Raw genomic sequence first — 13,233 nt, 5'->3', positions numbered from 1 at the left:
AAGCATTATACTAAAGAACTAAGCTTTATTCTTCCTTACCTAAAAATATGTATTGCTCTTTGTAATGATATGATTGCTGTTAACCAACAGCCTTCATACTTATGCACACACCAACACACACACACGTGCATGTCCAACTCCCCGAATCATAGAATATACCCTCAGATTGTAGTGCTATTTTAGTTGTTTGGAGCTTGCCTTTTATTTTCATCTTTCAAGGATGTGCACTATAAATACATGACTCTCTTTCCTCAGAAATTCTTTGGGGTTATAAATCTACAGATAATTTAGATCAGAACTCTACCAGGACACCTTTATTTTTGCAATCCAAATAACAACGTCAGAAATGCTTATGGTTAGCAAGTTGCTGATTTGTCATCAGAGTCGCTGACTCTGCAGCTAACTTCCTGCATCATCTGCTTCACTGGCGTTGGATCCATTCCTCACCCCTGCTCCTGCATCGCTTGCTCCATATGGATGTGGGGATGTTGGCAGGAGATGGAATTGCAGGTTTGGCAGGTGGCCAGTAGAGCTGTAAATGGACATGACCAAAGTGAAGAAGGTGTGGAGGTGGGCCAGTGGCCATCAAACAGTATTGCACTGAACCTGAGGCAGGGAGAGGAGGAGGGGAGGGTTGGACTTGGAGAGCACAGGCCAATTTAATTGACTTCATAAGCCCTAAAAACGCATTGGACAGAAAATGACTACTTGTTCCGTAAGGAAACAGTGCTCCCCAAGCACAAGCTTTGCAGAATCTTTCATCAGGCCTGGTAGAGTTCAGTGAATGAAAGAAGGGGGGCAGTACAGTGACAGAAAATGACAGACCATGAAAGCAGGCTTAAAAAATCCTTTGAAAACTTACTACTCACAGCAATCTGAGATGTTGCAGAAGCAGGCAACAGCAAAGAATTAAAAGTTAAAGGCAGAAGGAATTTTTAAGTGAAAAGTTGATTGGGTACGAGGGGAAAACTTGCAAGAGGGTTAGATATGCATTCTGCATGATACCAACTGAGTTGCAGGCTGCGAGGGAAGGTGCTGGGTTGACAGGCAGAGGGTTTTACACTTGAAAAGGTTAGGTTGGGAACTGGAGCATCAATCAGGTCAAGGAGTGCTGTAAAAATTATACATCATGATAATGGAAAAATCATGCCAGTCCTAAACTGAAGTCAAGATTCAGTACTGTTGGTCATATTGAGGGAAGGAGGCAAAGTACATGGGTATAAAGAAGAAATAATGGAAGTATCAAGCACATTTGAGGCATCCTAGACAAAATGAGGCAGAAAATAATGGAAACATGTCCAACCTCTGTGAAAGAAGTTTGATGAAATCCCGGTGAAGTGGAGAAACGAGACCTAGTAAGTAGATTAGGATATAGGGAAACCATCAGTAGCTTGAGTAATCTCCTTTTGCCCCAGTAATTAAGGAGTAAGTGATCGCTCGGGTGGCCTGGTCTTTCCATGTAGTTGGTGAGGGGCGGCCCTGCCTCACTGTGCCTCTGGAGCACTTGGCAATTCATCTCCAGCATCTAGTGCTGCCATGACCCTTTCCAAGACATTGCCCAGTAGTAGTGTTGCACATCGGGGTGAAGGGTGTGCTGATGTCCAGTGTTCAAAGTTACTGTCTGGAACGGGTATGGCTTGGATAGAAAGACTACATTCTGTATAGGCAAGCTTAGCGTTTAGAAATAAATAGGTAAGAATAGCTCTGTAAATCATTCTCAAGTTAACAAATTTAGAGTAGACCCTGCTAGTTTCCTTCTCTAACCCTAGTTTATGTTAATATTATTAAATCATGAAAGTACCAAACTAAAGCATCAAATGATGAGAAGATCTACTATACTCTGATAGTTTCTGGTTAACAAATTATGAGTGGACAGCTTGGCTTGCATCTTTATTTGATTCAATCCTTACTGTCCAAGACCTCACAATGGCCAGAGAAGTGTTCAGAGCAGCGGCTTCAATCCTTTCTCCACCTGGGGCCTGAGTCTGAGATGTGCTGAGATCATTACCAGAGGGAAAAATCAAGCTCAACACAAAACTCCTATGAGTAAGCCAATTAAAAATCTGCTACATACCATGGATAAATAAAACTCTACGAATTACAAGTTGTTCCCATGGTATATGTACACATGTAGATGGGTATGGATGGGGGATAGCAATAAGGGAATTCATCTTTCTTAAATTCCCAATCATCCATGAATGGACTAATCATTAGTGTCGGAGAAAAATACAATTCTGTATTGAGGTATTCTGAAGAGGAGAAAGGAAGGATGATGGCACCTGGAAGGTTAGCACAAGGAACATGCCTCTTTTTACAAAATGATTGCACAAGAGCTTTCCCTTCTCTCCATGGGTGGTAGTTCATTCTTTCTGGGCACCCTCAAGTTAACAATGAAGTTCAAAAAGCATTTTTGGAAGTTGCCCTAAGCGTTTCAAAATCACTTCGTTGGGCTCTATACCTATGAGAAGACACTGGCATTCATTAATTCTTTCCTTTCCCATTAGAGTAAATAAATTCCTAATTATGTAATTTATATCCAGAGAACAGTTTGGCCTCTGTCATAGCTGTACACTATGCATATTGCAGTTTGCAGGGAACTGGGAAGGACTGTTCAACCTGGCCAAGTACATCTTGAAGGGATTGCCTTTTGCTTACTTGGGTATTCCAGGTGCAACCTATATCCTCTCAGCCTTGTTCTTAATCTGCGCAAATAAATTATTTGCTGATTGCTTTTGTTAAGCCCTAAATTCTGACAGTTTAACTTGTCAAGAGTTTTACTTTCATGTCTCCCTTCCACTCTTGGCAAAATTATTTCCCACAGGCCTAATGCTTTTAATCAGCAAAACATTAAATCCATGAGTTTTGGACATTTAATGTTTACCTGACAATGGCATTTTATGTGTGCTATATAAGTATATCTATCAATATTATCATGTTTGTATATTATGTATAGGTATCAAGAGTACAGAAATGAAAAGAACAATTTTTCTATTTGGGGAAAATTTTTGCAAAATGAGAATCACTTATGAATCAAGGAAGGGCAGTATATTATTTGAAGGTAGGACATGTGCATGCAGTCACCCCCAGGTCAATCGTAATTGTGAAGGCTGATTTCAATGGGCCATACATGTTCAATGACATAGAAAAGAAAACCGGAGCCTGTATATTCAATTTCACAAGTTCAGACATTTGAAAGGACTCACCAGACCTAACAGAGCATACTCACATAAGGTTTTATTTAAAGGCAAAGAATATATTCAGTGCATCTATAGAAGGAGAATCCAGGGAAGCATTTGGGGTTTGAGAAATATCCAAGTACAAGTTCAGCAGTGCCCTTATTCACACAAGGATACATTTGTCTTTGGTTTGAATCCCTGAGCTCTAGGTGGGGTATCTTGGCTTTGGGAGAGTCCAAGGCAGAAGTTCCAACAGGGGTGTTTATGCATCTCTGGCCACAGAATCAAGCCAGATTATCTACCAAGTTACACCAGGTGAAAACCACCAGTAAACCAACTGGCCTAGTGGGCTGTCTGAGAGTTTTCGGCTTTAAACTGTGCACTCACTGTCTTTCTCTTGGCCAAGGTTGGAGCTGATATCCAGAGTCCCCAGAGGTAAGGGTAGAGCATTCTCAAGTCACCAGTAAAGTAAGTCCATCCTATGCAGATACTTATTTCTTCATGTACTTCAGGAAGACACATTTTAATAGTTTTTTAATACAATTAGGGCTAAATTCTCTAAGGGAAGAAAAGGTCAATGTCCACAAAATTCTAGAACTGGAAGTTTCCCCCATGAAATTCGGAAGTAGAATTCAGTTTTCTTGTATTTAACTCACAGGTCAAAATAAATATGCTTTCTTTTAAGCACAAATTTACGTCTGTGTCAGACATGCTGTGTTGTAAACCCAGGAAATATCTTCACCATTACTATACTCAAAAGGTGACCCATCATTCATAGCAGAACAGAACACATATTGCTTTTTAAAAAATAAATAAAACTATATTCATACTGGGAAAAATTTGTTATGTTTAAAGAAACTCAATGAAAAATCAAAAGATATTAATTTATAATTAGGAGATACGTTTCACCTTTGTAGAGATGGCAAATATGTAAAACAGGGAGTTTGATTTACATCATCTCCATACCCTCCACCTTTAATTCACTTTCACATTCCCTAATCTTTTCAGCAGCCATGGGGGCCATGACAAGTGATGCTTTTAGGGTTTTTTCCTGAGGAAAGAAGCAATTTAATAGCACTGTTTATATAAGGGTTTGAGGCATTTGATTTGCTACTCATCCAGGGGTATTTGTTGGATTTTAAAACAGGAAAACAGAATGAGGGAACTGCCCAATAAAGCAATAGACTGTAGAATCTCTGGCAGAAACTTCGGGAAACATTTTGTGACATTGTGCCTCTAATACTTAGGATATTACCAATTCAATTACTTCTGTGATAAATGATAGTGCCTTGTACATCCTGAAATAAAACTGTGTCCTCCTAAGCCCAGCTACCTTGACTAAACTTGAGGTACCATTTTTATCTTCGAGTGAAATTATCTCCTACTCAAAAAAAAAAAGCATGCTGATGCTTAATGATTTTTCTCAACAAATAATGATCAAAGTATATCTTTGACTTTGCATCTCTAAAACTTTATTTTTGTCCTTTCAAAATTATGAAATAGGTATGTTTTAAATGGAACTTGAAAGAATGAGGGAAGGGTGGAATATTAAAAATACATTTTGAGCCACAACTTGGAATAAGGCAAACATCTTCTATTCTGAAAATAGGCTAAGTGTGTACATGGGCACCTTATCTGAGCCAGAGTTATCTGAGCATTTAATTTTCTCTAGAATTTCAGAAAGGAATCAACTTTCAGAGACTCCACACTATGAGAAATAAGGCTTCGCAAATCTGTGACATATTCAATTAATTTCTGAAAAACAAATGGCTTATTCTTAGTAAGAAGAGTTTTGTCATTGAGTTGCAACCTTGAAAACAAGGAGGGAAAGCAAAATAAACTGCCCAGAATAGTTATCGTCAACATGCATATTTGAGATAACGACATGAGCATTTTTACTTCTGATTATATTGCCTTTCCACCTCCTTCTCAGCTTTTCCTGGACAAGCAAATAAATGATCTATTTAGAATCACATTGTATTCAAAATGTATGGCCTTGTGGGATCATGTTTTGACCAGTAGCCTAGTTTAGAGGATTATAACTTCCGCTGAGAGCCTGAGGAAAATATAAGCTTTTCTGCAAAAGCATATTTTTCTTGAGTTGATCCAGAGGGCAAAAAACTTAGTGAAAAGGCAAATGGCAAGAGAATAGAGGAGGACAAAATGATTTTCTTAGATCTACAGTGAAAACACCTGACAGCCCTAAAGTGCTTGAATGAGATTTCACAACCTGGTGAGACCAGCTCTTCAGCCAAATAATAACTTGGGAAGTGTTCAGTCCTGGCATGAGCGCAGTTTGAGTCAGAGAAGATAGGTTAATTTTCTTTCTAATGAGGTCCTCGCTACTTGTGTACTTGGCTAGTGGGCTAAAAAAATATAGATATTAGGGGACACAAGAGTAGCTCAGTGGTAGAATTCTCACCTGCCATGCGGGAGACCCAGGTTCCATTCCCAGTCCCTGCACTTCCCCAAAAATAAACAACCAAGCAAAACAAACAAACAAAAATTCAACAAATGGTGCTGCAATAACATGATACTCACATGGAAAAATAATGAAATGTGATCCCACCATACAGCATAAAAAAAAAAAGAAAGAAAGATTGACATTATTACTTGGCACCTAGAATTAAATGTTTGCTTGTGGAGGGAAGTTAGAGTCAAGATTCATACATTTCCTAATACATATCTAATTGACTCAGCATTGCTTATTTTCTTTATTACTATTATTCTTTCCCTACACTATTGTACTGTTAATTTTTCATGAATCAGATAATAACATGTGCATATCATTTTCTGAGCTCTATTCTGTTTCGTGCTAATGCTCCATTTGTCTATAAGCTAATACTAATATTTCATTGTATTGCTTTATTATATGATACTTTTCTGGTAGTGTGTTGTCCTGCTTTTTACTTCTATTTTTTAAGACTGCATTGACAACTCTTTGTCCATTGCATTTCTACACGAATTTTAGAAATGCAAGTGGCAAAGCCTGTGAATTTCTACAAAAATTGGGTTTTTATAAAAATTCCATAGAATCTAAAGACCAATTTAGAAGCAACTGATATCTTTGTAATACTGAATGTTTAAATCCATGAACTGCATTTATTTAGGTTGTGTTTAATTTCTGCCAAAGTTTTATAATTTTTATTGTATAGGACCCCCATATTTTTCCATAGGTTTATTTTTAAATGTCTAATGATGTTGAATGTAAATGGAATCCTTTAGATTGTAAATGGAATTCGTTAGAAAAAGAGTATGTTATATTTTGGTTGGTTGGTATATAAAACATTTTTATATCACTTTTTATCATTTATCTTTGCAAAAGTATTAATTATTTCTATAATAATTCATTATTATAGATAGAATCATGTTATCTTTGAATAACAGCATGTTTTTCTCTTCTTGTCCTATCTTTATAAACTTAATTTCTTTTTATTTGACTAATAGCAATGGATAGAAGCTCCATACAATATTAAATGAATGCAGTGATATCACTGGATTTAATTTACTAAAAGTTTGCTTTGGATTTTTGAAATTATGCTTATTTCCCTTTTTGTAATGTCTTTGCAAAGTTTGGGTTTCAAAGTAATACTGACCTTAAAAAGGATTGGGAAATGTTATCTCATTTTGTAAGAGTATATTTAAAATTATTATAATTATTTTTAACTCAACTGTTTGGAGAATTTACTGATGAATTCAGCTGGGACTAAAGATTTCTTTGTGGGAAGGTTCTTGATAGGTTTTTCCATTTCTTCTTGTTAGTTTTGGTAAGATATGCTCTTCAAGAATTTGTTCATTTTATTTAATTGCCCAATATTTGATGTAGAGTCATGCATAATATCTTATCCTTTCAATATCTGCAAAATTTGTACCAATTCATTCTGCATATTGGTAATTTGGGTTTTCTCCCTTTTTCTTGCCCAGTCGTGTTAGGGCTTTAACAGCTTTATCACTCTTTTCTAAATCAATTTTAGTCTTTGTCATTTTTTTTTCTATTGCTCATTTGTTTTCTGGCTAGATTTCGAAGTTACAACAACAAAAACAAAGATTCGTCCCTGACAGATTGGCTGTTGGGTATGAGAATATGAGAAAAGTAAAGGATGACTACAGAATCTGAAGATTGGTATTGCCAGAAAATGAGATAAGGAAGCCTTGGGGAGTGGATTATTGAGGGACAAGCAGAAATGTGGCTTTGGAGATACGTTTGAGGTATCAGATTTTCAGGAGGATATGTTGAATTGATGGTTGGATACATGGTTCTGGAATTTGGAGACATATCTGGTAGAAAGACATAAATGTTAGAGTCATAAGCACAGACGTGGTATGTAAGGCCAGGGGAATGGATAACATCTCCAATGGAGTGAGTATACATAGAGAAGCGAAGACCAAAAAATCTGGTCCTGTAGCTCCTTAAACCTAAGAAACTGAGAGGGTTTGGAGGAAGAACTCATACTAGATAAGTAACTGGCAAGGAGCATTGATGGAGTTTTCGTTGAAGTGAAGAAAATGTTGAATAAAGAGAGAGAGAGAGAGAGAGAGAGAGATCACAAGTGTCAAATACTGACACTATGCCATATAAAATGCAGAGGGAGAATTGACTAATGGATTTAGAAACATGGAGATAATTGAATACCTTTACAAGGTGCAGTTTTAGTAGAGAGGTAGGGGCAAAAGTCAGATTGCAGAATGAGAGAATGGAAGAAAGGGAATTGTAGACATTGAGTTAGACCATTTTTGAAGCTTTTTCCTCCAAAGAGACAAAGAAATAGGGGAATTGATGACTGGAGCAGCAGGGTTAAGAAAAACATTGTTAAGATGGGAGAAATAATAGTATGTTTATATGAGCAAGAAAATGATGAAAAAGAAAAAAAAGAGTTGATTCCATGGGAGAGGGTGTATCCTTGGGTTGGTAGGATAGTATGGGATCTGGTAGCTCTCTCTTTCTCTTCTATATCCATTTATATTATGTAGTGAAATCTTTTACAACACTGTCTATACCATAGTTTTGTGGTCTGGAAAACATAAAATGGTTAATAATAGTGAACACTGAAGGTACTATAACAGGCATTTTTCAGTGAAAATTAAACAAAACTCTAAAATTCTTTTGATAGGCTGGAATTTCAAAATTTGTGATACGCTATAAAGCAAGGCATAAGTGAAACAAATATAATTAAGCTCAGGCAGTTTAAATCATAAAATCTTAATGTTATCAATTAGATTATTTTATATAAATGAAGGAAGCAGATGTAACAGCAAAATATAGTGACAGCAGGGAAGTGACAGAAATCAAGAAAGAAAATAGACAAAGAAATTAAAATTTTTGAAAAGTCAGATAAGTTCTTCTAAATAAATTTAGCACAGATCTAATTTAGCTAATAGATCCTGTCATTACATTGTGTACATATAATATTGAGATAAATAGGTGTACATACCTGCAGAACTTCTGAAGGTAGCATACTTTGTTCCACAGTTCAATGATTGCTATTAACAATCAGATCAAATACTTTTAATCAATAAACAGTGATACATAATGGACATTTTTCAACAGAAAATTTGAAACAAACCTCAAAAATGTACCTAAAGGGGTTAACAGCAGTGAACTGGAAATGTTGCTTAATGATTTAGTTGACAAACTGGTCCCTGTCATTCTTGATAAATGAAGCATTAATGCCTGCCTACAGATAAATATATCAAGATCTGACCATCTCTAACATAACTAGACAAGCATATCCCAGGGTATGTGTTTTATAAACATTGAAAGACAAGCATATTGATCATAGAATAGTAGAATATTGGGGTAAAAAAGGACCTTAGAGTTTATCTAATCTATGCTGTATCTATTCAGATGTTCAAAGATCACAGTACTGGTGATAGGCATCTATTTATCCATATACTTATAAATTTTCTTCCATGTTTCTCATTGCTTACTTAGATGGACTTTTTACTTCTACATTTGTGTTTATGTTTATCGTGCATAAAATAATATTTTCAGGCACTGATGACTCATAAACAAGGAATTCAGTTCTGAAGTATTGTTCTATAATTACGATTGCTTTTAATGACTAAATAAGGAAACAAAAATAAGGTAGGCTGTTATTAAGCTTACACTCTTAAAAATGGAGTACCTGGAAATTAGTATCTATTCAAGGCACATTGAACAAGAAATTTTTTTTTTAAGAATACATATGCCAAGAGGAAAAAGAAAGAAAACTAAATACTTTTTAGAGACAATTGAGTTAAAGTTTGGCTGGCGAAGCAGAGTATGTAGGATAAAAAAGAAGCTGTCTTTCTGTGGGCTAAATATTAGTAAATCAGTTTAAGAGAAATTCTGTGACAGGTCACTTATATAAAAGGAAATGGTTGTACAGATGTGTGATTTTGTTATAAATATGAGGTACTGCTTCATTGACTATCAAGAAGGGAAATTTAAATAGATCCACAAGGAAATATATACAGTGCAGAAGTGATGAATAGGCTAGTAAGTGTTTTTGTGTGATACAATTTTTATTAGAAATATATACATAATGTGTTTATACATTAAACTATTAATAGTGATTCTTTGTGAGTGGTAGGACTATGAATGATTTTTATTTTAGTTTTCAATATTGTTTGAAGTTTTTGACATGGGTAGTCATTATTTTTAATTTTTAAAATTTTTATATTCTCAGTTAAGGGTAAAATATTAATACATTTTCATTGAAAGCTTCTTGTCCACTTGAGGTGAAGAGTTTGGAGTATATCCTTCCATTCTTTTGCTTGTGTATTTATACATGCTGTAACGTAAGCATGCAAATGTATTTTTAATTGCAAATGTGATCATCCCATACATACTGTTGTTTTTCATTTATTAATAATGATACGGAGGGTGCCCGGGTGGTTCAGTGGTAGAATGCTTGCCTTGCATGGGGGAGACCCAGGTCTGGTTCCAGGACCATGCTCCCCCCCAAAAAAATGATATGGAATGTTACACATTGGTAAAATTAGTGACCTGGATCTAAAAGTACCAGACATTTACTGTTTTTATTTAAATTTTTAAATCTTTAATATTTGTTATTTGATTCATTTTCAACTTTGTACAACAATTTTGGGAATGCTGTATAGTCATTAAATGGGATTTTTCTAGAGAGTTTCTAAACTTGGGCCAATTATTATTATATAGTATTAATTATAAAGGCAGAGTAAAATACAGTATCATCTCAATAATGCACAGAAAAAGTGGTAGTCGTGGTATCATAGTGTGTCAAATATTAAGATTAGTGGAATTGGGGTGGCTTTTCCATGCCTTTACAGCTTTTTTGTGTGTCAATTTATTTTATGATGTTCAGAAAATATTAAAAAGATAGTTTATTTGTTAACTGTCTGAAATCAAGCTGGTATTATTACTACAAATATAATTTTAAACTCTTTCAAACTCTAATTTCTTTGGGGTGAGGACACTGATGAAAAGCAAGACATTAAGTACGAAAAGAGAGATTGCATGCTTCTTTCAGACTCTATAACATTTATTGTTCTACAATTGATAAAACGAAATAGCAGTGACACTGAGTGTCTCACTCTTGCTGTAGGTTTTGTTTTCATGCTGAAATGAATCTGATTTTTACATGAACAATTTCTTAATACTAATTAAAAGCTGGAGGCAAGCTTCTGACAAAGAACTTAATTTACAAACACTTTATAGCAAGCTCATGGGCACAATATTCATTCAATGATAATATTGTATACGCATGAAAATAAGAATAAAGTTTTCTAATATGTATTGAAAAAGTTTAATCAGGAAGCACAGTAAGTAAGTAAAAACAATGTGAAATTTTGATATAACACATTTTACTACTTGCAGTTCTTCACACGATAATTTCTTTTTCTATTTCTCCTTTAAACAGAGTCAGGGGAGACAGAGAGACATCTAGGGATATTTAAAGGACACCAGATAACTTTTTGAGAATATATATCCCTCAATGTCTCTTTTTGTTGCTCTCTTTTCCTCAACACTAATTTTCCTGAGGTGAGCAGAGGCGTTCGACATCAAACTATTCCAACCACTACTTTCCAAAAGAAAGTTTCCCTTGAGCTGTGTCTCAGCTATACCAGTGCCTACCTCTTGAGCCCTGATGCCATACACGGCAATTCCACCTTTGAAATTCAGCAAACTTGTTTGCACTATATTTTTCATCCTTTGATCCTTACCAGGCAGTTGCTTCACAGTGTCAGAGAGTCTCAAAGCTCTGGCTTGAATGATGGCCAAACTCAAAGGCACACAGTATATAGTTTGATCCTGAGTACATAATATCAGGTCTTTTCAACTCAGGCACAAGTCTTGCCTTTTGCCTTGAAATCATGGATAGCAGTTCTCAATATAGCATTGCCTTTCCCCCTTTTTTGTTTGCTATTTTTTTAAGGATTGAACACAAAACTGAAATGTAAAATAATGAGACTGAGTTTTCAGCAATACATCAGAACTTTCACATCCTAGAGAGTATTAACCCTTTTAAATAACCCCCCTTGGAAAAATATGCTTTTCCAATGCAGATGGCATTGCTTAGTGTTCTCCAGAGCCAGTTTAATTACACAAGAAAAATTCTCTTTCATCATTTTAGAAATGATTGAAGACTTCCTCTTTTCTCTTCAGCATTCTTTTTTGCCTCTTCTCTCTCTCTCTTTTGTAACTCCCCCATTTGGTTTCCGTTTCATTTAATCAAACATTTAATTGGCTTGTGCATTCATCCATTCAGTCATTCATTCAACAAATTGTTATGTGCCATTCCTGCATGGCTCAATTTAATTTGGTGCTCCTTTTGCCCCCCTGTTTCACTGGAGGCCACAGAATGGAATGGTGTCTATTGTTGTGTTCAAGAAAATCCTAGCTTGTACAGAATTTGGGGAGAAATTTTGCAGCTAGACATACACTAGATACTAGAGGTAGCCTTTCCTAAGGCACACTTTAAAATTCATTAATATCTTTGATCTGACTGGATATTAGATCAAAGCTTTACACATCTAAGACCTATTTGGAGAAAGGTTAATGAATTAAAATGAATAAAAATCTAGGACCACCCCAAAAATACACCAAATCACCCAATATAATTTTAGCATGGCATATGTGGCCCTTCAGGGTCTAGCTCCTATTATCCTCTCAGTTATCAACAGCCAATCCTAGTCTATATTTGATGCTTTAATCAGCATCTTGCAGGCCAATCATTCTCGGTGGGTGGCTGTTTTGCCTCCCTGCCCCCACCCCAGGAATATTTAGCAACATCTGGAAACATTTTTGGGTGTTACCACCTAAGAATGGCTGCTACTGGTATCTAGTAATAAAGGCCAGGGATGCTTCTAAACTGCCCACAATGCACAGCCCGCCAAAACCCAGAATTATCTGGGCCAAAATGTCAGTAATGCCGAGGTTGAGAAGCTCTGCTGTAGGCCTTTTGGCAGTTTATGCCTAAATACCTGCTGTGCAGCCCTTCCTTTCTTTTCTTTACTTAAACCACTAATCACCATCTTAAAATTCAGCTCAGAGGACAATTTCTCTTTAAAACATTATCCCATTTTACCAGAAATATTGATTCCTTTGCCCAATATGCCCAAAGAATCTTTTGTTATTGCTTCAGTTTCTTTTTCCCTCTTACACATGATGTCATAATTTAGTTCTTTACATTTCTCTCCTCCACTTCATTCTAAGCTGCTCAAGGACAACGAAAGTGTGTCTTGTTAACCTCTGTAACTCCAATGCTTGCTGCATAATAGGTGCTTCATAAACGTTTCTAGAAAGAATAAAAACATAGATGATTAATGCTTAAAATGGCAGCAGTGAGTCACCGTGAAAGGTGAATTTCCTTTATTTCGGTAAATGATAGCTCCCGGTGCCCCTGTGTTAGCAATCTGCAGCATTAGCACAGTAGAATTATGAAATGAGAGAAATTGAGTGCAGTAGCTATCGAGTTCCAGGAGAAGGTGACTGTATATTAGCTTGACTGTCAATACATCACTGACTACTGAGCATGTTTCTATACATTCTAACAGAAAAAAATATGATTATATTGAGAAGAAAGCAAATGCTTTA

This window comes from Tamandua tetradactyla, chromosome 5, assembly GCF_023851605.1.
Source record: "Tamandua tetradactyla isolate mTamTet1 chromosome 5, mTamTet1.pri, whole genome shotgun sequence".
In the NCBI taxonomy this organism is placed as follows: domain Eukaryota; kingdom Metazoa; phylum Chordata; class Mammalia; order Pilosa; family Myrmecophagidae; genus Tamandua; species Tamandua tetradactyla.
The sequence above is the reverse complement of the archived record's forward strand: the minus strand, read 5'-3'. Positions refer to the sequence as shown.